We start from the raw sequence: 12,098 nt of genomic DNA, 5'->3' as shown, positions 1-12,098 counted from the left end.
GACAGCAAGTCAGCTTTAACGAGGAGTAGGCTCAGACTGTCTTGATTTTTTTCAGAATGCTTTCATATATTACCCTATCTGTTGAATATAGTTCACTCGAATTTGAAATCATGTTGCTAAAACAAAGCTCTCCATGCTGGTGTGTATGTATGTAAAAAATATTTAAAAAAAAAAAGTCCTCTTCTGGAAGTGAAAGACTTTTTCACTGTGTGTTCAAGGAAGTTAAGGCTTGACTATGCAAGATACTCCACTGAAATGGCTCTTGTCAATTGGAAAGATTTATTCTGTTTGGCTGTGAGACTGTAATATGTATTATGTATGTAACCCATTATACGGTACTCTCCAGTCCTGATGGTAGTGATTTTTCCTTTTTTCTAAGGAAGGCAAATTATCCTTCATTAATCTCACTCATGCTCCATTTAGACCATTGCTAGTACACTGCTAAGTTTTTGTTTTTTAAATATCTCCCTGTCATCTGAATGCTGCTCAGTTTTCTAGGTCACTGTATTAGACTGAAATTTTCTTGTGGAGGGGGAAAAAAATCGTTCAAAGCTTGTATATGCACAATACTTTAAGCAAGAGTGTGGCTCTACAATCTTACAGGAAGTCTTGGAAACAGATAACCAGTTAGGGTGTACAGGCACCTAGTTAGGGTGTTGGCAAGTAAGAACACCTACTGGTAACACTGTAGACCCTATGCAGATCTTTCCTATTTCTTTCCAATCCCTCTTTTTTTCATGAAGTCTCAGAACTGTCAATTCTAAAGCAGTACTTTAAAACAATCATTCTCACACAGAGCTGTTATGTACATTCGGATACCTGAGTCCCAGTATAGTAGCTCAGTATCCAAGGTCTGGATGGAGAAACATCAAGCAGACCTGTTAGATATTGTGACAGGTGTTGGGGAACTTATTAAATTTATGGAATGAAATACCTTACAGTTCTTCACAGGCCACATTTTGTCCTCAGTTACCACTTCCCCTGTCAATATCCACCATTAAAACTGAGAATCATGGTGAGAGATGAGAACAATAAGAGTGTATTCCTACTTTTTGCAGCTGTTTCCCATACAGCTCTCACTAAAGCAATCGTTAATTAAACTTGTTCTTTGACATTCTGTAAAGAAGGAAATATGAAGTGGCTGTGTTGGCTTTAGTGGATTGTTCTAAGCTAGCTAAGGACAGCATTTGACCACTAGATTTATTGATCCATCTAAGTGTTAAGTTTAATCAAGGAGAAATATTTGTCTAGTGGACTATTACTTTGTTAACATTCTAAAATATGTTTTAAAGCATCATATGCAATGGTTTTATTCTTATATAAAAATATAATATATGGAATTGCAGCATGTGGTGAAAGTTTTAGCTGAAATCCTGCAAGAAGCATGACATTTCTTAGCATGGAAAAGAAACACGTCGCACTCTTTTCTTCTCAGAATGCTGAATAAGGAATAACACTTTCTGGCCATTGAATGCAAACCCTTCTGAGCTAGCTAAAAAGGGGATCACAGAATCATAGAAAATAATAGAATCATAGAAACACAGGGATGGAAAGGACCTACAAGATCATCTAGTCCAACCCTCTTCCTATCACCAATACTACCCACTAAGCTACTGAATCATATCTTGTAGCACCTTATCCAGGTGCTTCCTGAACATTGTGAGGGACGGTGATTCCACCACCTCCCTGGGCAGGCCATTCCAGTGCCTGACCACAATTTGAGAGAAAAAGTTTTTCCTGGTACCTAATCTAAATCTCCCCAGGCACAACTTGTGGCCATTTCGTCAAGTCCTATCATTAGTTATCTGGGAGAAGAGGCCGACCCCCTCCTCATCACAACCTCCCTTCAGGAAGTTGTAGAGTGCAATGAGGTCTCCCCTGAGCCTCCTCTTCTCCAGACTAACCATTCCCAGCTCCATCAGCTGCTCCGCATGAGACTTGTGCTCCAGACCCCTCACCAGCTTCGTTGCCCTTCTCTGGACATGCTCCAGGGCCTCAATGCCTTTCTTGTAGTGAGGGGCCCAAAGCTGAACACAGTACTTGAGGCGTGGCCTCACCAGAGCAGAGTACAGGGGGACGATCACCTCCATGCTCCTGCTGGCTACACTACTTCTAATATAGGCCAGGATGTCATTGGCCTTCTTGGCCACCTGGACACACTGCTGGCTCATGTTCAGCCAAGCATAAATCAACACCCCCAGGTCCCTTTCCTCTTCACAGTCTTCTAGCCACTCTGCCCCAAGCCTATAGCGCTGCATGGGGTTGTTGTGGCCAAAGTGCAGGACCAGGCACTTGGCCTTGTAAAACCTCAGCCCAGCAGTCCAGCCTATCCAGATCCCTCTGAAGGGCCACCCTACCCTCAGGCAGATTGGCACTACCTCCCAGCTTGGTGTCATATGCAAACTTACTGAGGGTACACTCAATCCCCTCACCTACGTCATCAATAAAGATATTAAACAAGATAGGCCCTAGTACCGACCTTCCAGCCAGTTCTTGACCCAGGGAAAAGTACACCTGTCCAGGCCACAGGCAGCCAGTTTCACCAGGAGAATACTGTGGGAGACTGTGTCAAAGGCTTTGCTGAAGTCTGAGGAGACTACATCAACATCCTTTCCCTCATCTACCAGTCTGGTCACATGGTCATAGAAGGAGGTGAGGTTGGACAAGCACAACCTGCCTTTAGTGAACCTGTGTTGGCTGGGCCTGATCCCTTGGATGCCACACACATGCCATGTGATCTCACCCAAGATGATTTGCTCCATAATTTTCCCTGGAATGAAAGTCAGGATGACAGACCTGTAGTTCCCCGGGTCCTGTTTACGGCCCTTCTTGTAGATGGGAGTCACGTCAGCAAGCCTCCAATCCTCTGGGACCTCTTCAGACAACCAGGAACACTGGTAGATGGTGGGAAGCGGCTTGGCAATCACCTCCACCAGCTCCCTCAGCACCCTAGGGTGGAGCCCATCTGGTCCCATGGACTTGTGACATTCCAGATGGAGAAGCAGATGTCTAACTGTCTCTTCCTGGATCACAGGGGGTGATTATCTACCTGAATCACAGGAGACCTCCAGGTCAGGGCGTAAATTATTGAACTGTTTGCCCTAAACCCCTGAAATCTCTTTTCATTGTTCACAGGCTTCTCTGAGTGACTTCATCACTGCCCACCTGAACTATGAGTAATGGGTAGTAATCAGTGGGGTGAACCAGCTCTGGGAGTTTTCTACTTATGTCTCGGACCCAGGTAGGCAGCACACTTCCCTACAGCTCAGGTCTGATCGGCAAATGGGGCCCTCCGTTCCTCTGAGAAGGGAGTCGCCTACCACAACCACCCTTCTTTCTTTCCTGGCTGAGGCAGCCTGAAGGCGTGGAGTCAACTGCCTTGTCCTTGGTAACTTCTTTGGGGAACTCTCCCATGCTTCCCCACTTATCTCCCCTTCACTTTCCGGTGCTATAAACCTATTGCTTAGGAGGACCTGGGGATGCAAGGAAAGCAGCGGGGAGAGGGGGGTTCACCCATGATGCTGAGCAGGAACCCTCTCCCAACCCTCCCCATCTCTCAGGTCCCCCTCCTCTGCCCACCAGGGACAGGGCGGGGGGTCCACCACCATTGTGGGGTATCTCCCTGGCACCTTTCCCTCTGGCACGCCACGGAGCTACTCCACCAGTCGATCTCCTGCTCAGTCTCTTATGGCCCTCAGTCTCTCAACCTCCTCTTTCAGCTCTGCCACCATGCTGAGCAGACCTTCCACCTGCTCGCACCTCACACAGTGGAATACCTGCCTCCGTCCCCTGGCAGCAGCAGGCTCTGGTACTCCCTGCATCCAGAGACCTGTATAGAAACAGTTCTGGATAGGCCCTCTGTTTGGGTCACTACAAACTTGGTGGCTTGGGGCAAGCTCTCTGCCTAGTGGAGACCATGGCAGAAGCTGCAGTCACAAAGACTGCCAGTAGATAGGATGGACTCGAAAGGGAAGAGGGACAGAACTCCTGTGCCCTGCCAGATGAGCTCTCACACCCACCAGTGCAGCACACTGCAGGTGGTTCTTGCATGCACTGCTGGCCCCTCCCTGCTCATGCTGGGCACCGCACATCACTGCCCTCCTGGAGGCTTTTTTTTGGCGGAGGGCCTGGGTGCAGTTGCTGTGGCCCTGGCAAAGCCCACCCCCAGTCACCCTCTCTCGTGAGAGCTTGCAGGTGCGGCCTGGTCGTGCTGCTGTCCTGAGCCTCCCCTGCTGAGGCCAGGGCCTGAGACACCCCTGAACTTGTGGTCAGGCGCTGCGGCTGCGCCAGCTCCTCAGAATATACTAATCACGTCTGTACTACTGAGTATTTGAATATCTCAGTATCTGTTCTTGGATGATGTGTAGTCTGAAACGCAACAATATCCAGGTTTCCTTGGTACATTATCTATAAGGATTCCTTGGTATGTTTGTCTTTAAAGACGAAGGAAATACTTTATTCATTTTAATAGTTTTTCAATAAGCTATTTTACGCTGACGAACCTAATATCTGTGATTGGCCTAGGTGTCTTGAACTGACCTCCTCAATGAAAAATCTATTTGTTGATACAGTAGCTATAACAGAAATGAACCAGATAATGTTCCTCTGGGTCAATGAGTGCCAGCTTGGGTCTGCCTCACTTAGAGCTAGTACTCCCTTCAAAGGTTCTTCAGAAATCGTGTTTTTATTCACCTGAAACTTACTTAGAATTTGACAGTATTCTTATGCTTCTTAATTGTTCAAAGCTACTTCAGAAAATATTTCTAGAGAAAGAGCTCAGGAAGTAGCATATATGTCTTTGCCTGGAGATACTCTTGTTCATTTGGCTGTGTGATCCCAGGATGCTTTTTGTAACACCTATAAGTTGAGAAAAAAATATATTTGTACTAAACCTCTCTTGTGAATTGCATGTTTCTTTCATCAAACTCAATGCTTCTAAAAGGCATTATGTATGGCAATTTACTCTTCCCTTTGGAGAATATTGTCTTTGCTGTTTACTTTTTTTTTTGGCCGGGAGTCTTGCGCTCGTTTGGTGTGTTAGTTATAACCTCCCTTTTATAAAATTCAGTCATCAACTGTGATTCATGAATTAACTTTCAGTCATAATCAGAGCTGTATGTCACTTTTGTAACTTCTGAAAATGTTGATCAACTCATGTTGTGTTCCTCCTTCCTGACAGCAAAATCAAAACATGAGTTTTTTCATTAAGTTCTCTTATCAAAGACCCATTTCTTTTACTTTCTCTGAATCTGGACACATTGATGCCTTTCTGCATGACATGACTCTTTTGGAATGTTCACTGAATTCATGAATCATTTCACAGAATACTATTTTTGGATGAAGGTAAGTGGGAAACAAATATTGTATCTCTCTTCCTTTCATTTTTTGAATTAATGACTGACCTGTAGCTATCCATCTTTATCCTTGTTATTCTGAGTCCATGAAAAACTCCTTTTTGTTTTGGCCACACCAGGGACTTATCGTGGCATTTTCTTTTCTTTATAGCGAGGATGGTTCAGGAGAGTAACCATTCATTTAAGTTTCTGACAAAAGGATAAGTATTGAAACAGAGCCCAAACAGTGGTTGAATCTTTGAGAAAGGTGCATGTTTGAAATGTATCCTGAGAGTACTGTAGGAAACAGAAGTCAGTGAGGAATTTAATGTGGCAATTCTGAAGGAGCCCCATCTCTTCACTGAGGTCATATGGGTTCTTGCTAATAAATCACAAAAGTGACCCTCATGGAAAAACATATGAACCGTATTGTCCAACATCAGCTGCAATATACATTTTTTTTTCACAGAATAATTAGCTATTTAGCTGTTTTTCTATATAGCAAGGAATTGTCATTTTCCTGTAATGCTTTCTCCATTTGTGTCTTGTCTCCCTGTCCCTTAATTAGCCATTGTGCTGCAGGCAAATTAAGTACAGCGAATCTTGGTGGGTTATCCTATAATCCTAAATTCAGAGAGGTGCCTTCCCTTCTGTTCTTGAATTCATAATTCACACAGTTGAACATCTGTAGTTAATTCACTTGCCTGTTTGCCATCAGAGCATACAGAAAACAAGTCCATGAGCTTTTTCTCTGCAGGCATGCTCCACACCTTTTTGGTGATACAGGAAAGAAACAAAGAATACTGGGAATGAAATTATGGCTGTGCAAGTCTGAAGAGAGTTTCATTTGCCCTGCATGTCCCTAAATTAGTAGGTGACAATAATCGTTAAGGAAGTTGCTGAAGTTGTAATTGGTATTTCTACTACCATACGTTGAGGTAGACAAAATCCATTATTTTCCTGCTGCTGACATATGAAGGTCACTTATGAGAGACACTGACTCAAGAAGCAGTGTCATTGCTAATGGAAAGAAAAAAGAGGCTGATGCTTGGGTATATTTTTAATAGCTTTCCTCAAATTATGCGGGTAGCTGCAATTTCATTATTTATTCTCAACTTATGAATCTCCAATAACATTTACAGAAGCAGATAAGGATTTTCAAAATCAAAGCTTAAAGTAGAGTGGACACAATTGCAGATGCTGATTTCTCAGACAAAATACCGTTTCAACTTTTGGGGCAAGTTTCAGTATTCTGTAGTAACAAGACCCTGTAAAGAACAAAACACTGGTTAATGAGGTCTATGTTTCATTTCTCTGTCTTTATATGGCACCCCATGGATCTTAATATTTGATATATTATTAAACATATAAGACTGACAGTAGTACTCAAGCTCAGTAATTATAAAACACTTGCTTATCTCTACAGAGCTCTGAGGCTCTAGCAGGATAAACACTTAAGAGAATGTTTCATCTTCAGCAGAATAGACAATTTAATTTCAGTCTTGTATGATATATTTTTCCTGCCCATGGAGTACCAAAGTTCTTTACAAAACAATCAAATACATAGCAAAGTGAATATATAGACAAACATAGCAATTTGTATCATGCTCAGCAAATCTAAATGGATGTTTCATTCCAAAAACTGGATGAAATTCTGCTTGCTTAGTGTTTTGGTGAAAATAGAAATCTCATAGATTTCACTTATATTGGGTTGAATTTGAGATATTCCTTCCTACTATAGCCCAGAATGGTTTGAATTTTTCACACAGAGTTTGAACAATATAAGGAACAGAAATCAAAAGGCTTGATAACTGTATCTACCACAATATAGTCCTAGAATTATTAGTCCTAGAATTATTATATCACAGTAACTATTAAGTTAACAATTTAAAATATACAGTAAGTGAAATGAATAATAGAAACTTTTCTAAATTCACAAATAGAATTAAAGGACTACACTTGGGAAACATATTGTCCACTGTACTTTACTATCGGTTCTTTCTTCAGAGATGATCTTGGAGGTTTCTTCCAACCTAGATCATTCTGTGATTCTGTGACTGCGATTTTCCCATTTAAGTTTTAATCCCTTTGAAATGTAATTGGACACTCATCTTCCCCATAATCAGCTGCAAAGAGAAAGGAAAAAAGGACGTATGGTCGCAGGTAGGAGTGTTGATCTAGATGCGGGTAGGGCCATTTGTCCTTGTGCTTAGAGGAGAGACTGGTAGCAATGAAATATACTGGAGGGGAGGTGAGACCTACCTCAGACATATTTTTGCTGATGTAGGTACTGTAAGTTGGAGGGAAAGTCATAAACCCATGCAGATTTGCTAGCCAAGAATGCAGCTTCAGAAGGCCTGGTTGTTACCTTTGGATGAAAAATGTGCAATAATGCAAATGTTTAATAAATTAACAACCAAACTTTTCACACTTAAAAACTTTTACCAGTAGTTTTCTGCAACACTCTTTGGTCTGAAGGGACTCACATTGGTTGAGAGTCTAGTTCAGAGTGACTTTCAGGTTCAGATGCTACCCAAAATGCAGAGCTTGATTATTACTGAAGTAGTTAACCATTATACTGATGAAATGGATTCTGCCATACCTTGGTTACTTGAGTACCTAATCCAAATCTTGCATTCATGTTATTGAATTTCATGTTGTTTTTCTCTGAAACCACAGAAAGCAGAACATTTTTCATTTCGTCACGTTATGAAATCTTAAAGTAGTTCCTCTGTTGGCCAAACATGCAGCACACCACAGAAAAACAAAACAAAACAAAGGGAGTATATTGCTGATTTGTATCTGTATTTCAAACATAGATTACTACTTCCTTTTTGAAACACAGCGCATGTGAAACAAGAAACACTGCTTACGTTATATTGCTTTACTTTGGCACTGACCTTAGTGTAACACCCCATATACTAGAGCTGAACTATCATCAGCACTGTAGCGTTTTCATTGCATCTGATGGGCAATTGTATAGCAGTCCTAAAACTGCTATGGAAAAATGATCTAAGCCTCGTATAAAATTTTAAATGGTGTAACTTTTCTGTATCTGAGGCTGTCTATATTTTGGGTGATGTACATTGTCTGTCTAGAAGCCATTGTGACAATTTTTACAATGGTTTACCAAAATGGATAAATAAAAATTTATAGAGGGATTAAAGGTTAAAACTAATGGAAAATTGTTAATAACATCATCTTATTAATGGGAGCTTATCCATTCAGCACTATTTTTTCTTCAAATAATGAGCGAACAAATATTAAGAAAAAAAAAAATGAGTTGGTGCTTTTGTAAGGAAACATAGTATCTCACCTGACAATTGAAAATGCACCTTTCCCTACTCCTAGCACTGCCAAACAGAATCACTTACTCTGCTTTTCACTATTTTAGAGTATTTTGAAAGCTAATGATATTTACATAGAGGAAAAGGATATGAAAATGAAGTAATTAATTATAAAACAGGATTTGATCTATGCTGGCACCAGAAAAAAAATCACCCTGCTCTGAGGACAGGCCTTGTAAATGTATATAGCTTTCCTTTATTTTTCAAAACCATGACTTGTGATTATTAGATGCCCAGCTGAAGTACCTAGAGGTGGATACTGAAGTTCCTAGTGTCTTTCACAACACCTACTTTACTCCCTGCTAAAATCATTGCCCGTTTTGACATCATAAATCCTACTGAGTCAATAAAAAACTATACTCTACTGTGCTATATATATTTGTAACAACTTTCTCTCTTTTGGAAATGTTTCTCTCCTATACAGAATTTCTAAGCCATGCCAGCCTGATTTATGACTTTTATGATTTCCTACAATGTCTTCAACTGTGGTCACAATGCCTGTTTCTAGTTCATGTTATATCATATATGACTGCAAACTGTTTAAGGCTAAAGAGAAATGGATTCATCCATTTTACTAACTAAACCTGTGCTATTTCTTTGGACACTGTTTGCTGTCAGTATTGATAGTTTTGTAACAAATAATGTCCACAGGCTGAGTTTTCCTAATGGGCATCAACTAGACAGCATTGTATGGTCTTGGAAGCAAAACAGCAATTTCAGATTGTAGGAATAAAATATAAACTAAAATATGGTCATGACAGAGATACATTGAATGATGGTGTTGACACAATGTGCCATTTCTGAACCATTACTGGGAAAAAACGCATTTCAGTCTTTTTGAAGTACCTACCATGTTCATGATAATATGAACTGCTGTGCAGGATAAATAGCTATAAAACCATTTTCACTACATTAATTTTTAAAATGTTTATTGTTCATTTTTGAAATGAACTATAAGTTTTAGACTACATCTCAGCCTTACTGTATGGGTATTCAGATCATGGCAAGTAGAGCTATAAAATTACCATACTTGTATGTATTAATCAATGATGTATATTTAAATGTATTTAATACAGTAAGGCTTTATTTTTCATACAGACCTCCTTCAGCAATTTCCTGTAGTGATGATTGTATAAGCACCTGAGCAATAACAGTAACACTAAACACTATTTAATACCAAATAAGAGGTCAGATTAGAGGTATTATTCCTTCTTGTTTCTGAGTTTTCTAAATATTTTATGAGTTTCAACTTTGGAATGTTTGAATTAATCTGTCTCATATTCTTTATTGCATTCTATGTTCAACTGTACTTTTAAAGCAGGAAATTCAGGGAATTTTAAGTAGGTAGGAAATGTTATATTGTTTTTATCTGCTAAATTAAGGCACATAAAAGTTTGTGCTGTCTGTTGAAAACACTGAAAATAAGATGAATCAGCACTTTTTAATATATGTGATTTAAGATGCAAAATCCTGAATTACTGAAGGCAAAGACTACTCAGGCTTTTGTGACCCTTCCTGATATTTCTCAATTTATAAATGAAGCCAATTTACCCTTGGCTTCTGTGAAGTCTCATAATAAATGTGGTTTCTAACAACAGCAAATTCAGAAGTTAGAAAAAGGGAACTTTCTTTTGTCTAATAAAAGAAACAAAGCTGGTGGTCTCCATGAGGAGATAAAATCTGTGCAAATGCAGGTCCTTACCTTCACTAATTAAATGGAAAGAATAGTTTGAAAACAGCTTCACAAAATAGGATTCCTGCAGAGTTTCTACTTGCTTTTACTTATAGTTTTGTTTAGAAATCTTGTTTCCAGGATTATATATAAACTTTTTTTTTTTTGATGCAACCAGGATGGTAATTTTAAGTGAAACAATCACTAAAATGTAGAAGATATGCATGTTTGAAGCTTTTAGCCAGTATGATGAGAAATACACATCAATAGGAAATGAAAATGGATGCTAACTAGCATACATAACAAGAGTAGCAAAAAAAGAAAAAAAAAAGAAAGCTACAAAGCTGGGCCATTAATATGGTATCATGCATTCCTTTAGTGTGTATGCTAGTGTATTTAATCACTGCCACTTATAACTCGATGTTCAAGACTTAAAAATCAAATTACACTTTTTATTTCTACTAATGTTCTTTACACAGGAAGGAGACAGTGTCAGCTCATTACTGCACTATTCTCCCATGGCTCTTTCCTGAGGGTGAAAAGTACCATACCAAATAATTTGTACTGAGTGGAAAAAGCTTTTTAAAAGAATTGTAAACAGTAGGAAAAAAAAAAAAAAAAGAAGAAGAAAATGGAGGAAGATAAGAAATTAACTTCCTAACAATTATCATTTTTTTCACAATTACTATTTCAGTTCCTATGGACTTAATGAAGAAAAAAGCCTACTAAAGTTTTTTGTTTGTTTGTTTTGTTTTAAATATAGAAAGAAATCACATTGGTTAAAAAATCAACACTTACCACTGCTGGATTCAAATGTCTGGTTTCTTGCAGTGCACTGTATGTTCTTAACCACGAGTCAAAACGTCTTCTTGCTAAAATTATGCATGTGACGAGCACTATGCAGCCTAGTGGAAGTTACACATTAGAATCTGCACATAAAAGAAAAGATGTTTTCTTTTGATTATTCTTTCTGATTACAAAAGCTCCAGGTAGAGGCTACTAGGTAGGGATCAGAACCCTTTTTCTATGTTGGTCCATTATTCCCTTAACTATTGCTTTGCCATTATATTAATATGATTTGGGGATTCAGGAAAGTCAGAGAAGAGAGCCACTTTATACTTGTTGTTTGGCTGGTTGGTTGGTTTGGCTTAGTTTGGTGTGTTGTGTTGGTTTGTTTGTTTTTTGGTCTGTGTCCTAACATTGGATTAGAAAATGAGTATATATTCATTTTTAAAATGTAGGGTACTTGTTGTGGTTTAACCCATCCGGCAGCTAAGCGCCACACAGCTGCGAATCAGAAAAAAAATGATAGCCTGTGGGTTGAGATAAAGACAGTTTATTAAGACAGAAAAGAAAGGAAAATAGTAATGATAATACTACTACTAATAATAATGTGTATGACACAAGTGATGCACAATGCAATTGCTCACCACCCGCTGACCGATGCCCAGCCTATCCCCGAGCAGCCGGCCCCCCACCCCGGCCACCCACCCCTATATATTGTTTAGCATGACGCCAGATGGTATGGAATACCCCTTTGGCCAGTTTGGGTCAGCTGTCCTGGGTCTGTCCCCTCCCAGCTCCTGCTGCACCCCCAGCCTGCCTGCTGGCAGGACAGAGCGAGAAGCCGAAAAGGCCTTGGCCTGGTGTAAGCACTGCTCTGCAACAATTAAAACATCAGCATGGTATGAACATTATTTTCATCCTAAATCCCAAACGCAGCACCCTATCAACTACTAGGAGGAA

The 12,098-nt window shown here is 39.8% G+C and overlaps 1 long non-coding RNA gene across 2 annotated transcripts in view; it reads left to right on the top strand.

Moving 5' to 3' along the window:
* LOC308193891 overlaps positions 1–12,098 on the top strand; it is a 336,962-nt gene that overhangs the window by 111,208 nt on the left and 213,656 nt on the right. The window lies entirely within an intron of this gene.

The sequence above is a fragment of the Anser brachyrhynchus genome, assembly GCF_964034855.1.
Source record: "Anser brachyrhynchus genome assembly, chromosome: 4".
Taxonomy (NCBI): domain Eukaryota; kingdom Metazoa; phylum Chordata; class Aves; order Anseriformes; family Anatidae; genus Anser; species Anser brachyrhynchus.
The sequence above is the reverse complement of the archived record's forward strand: the minus strand, read 5'-3'. Positions and strand labels throughout refer to the sequence as shown.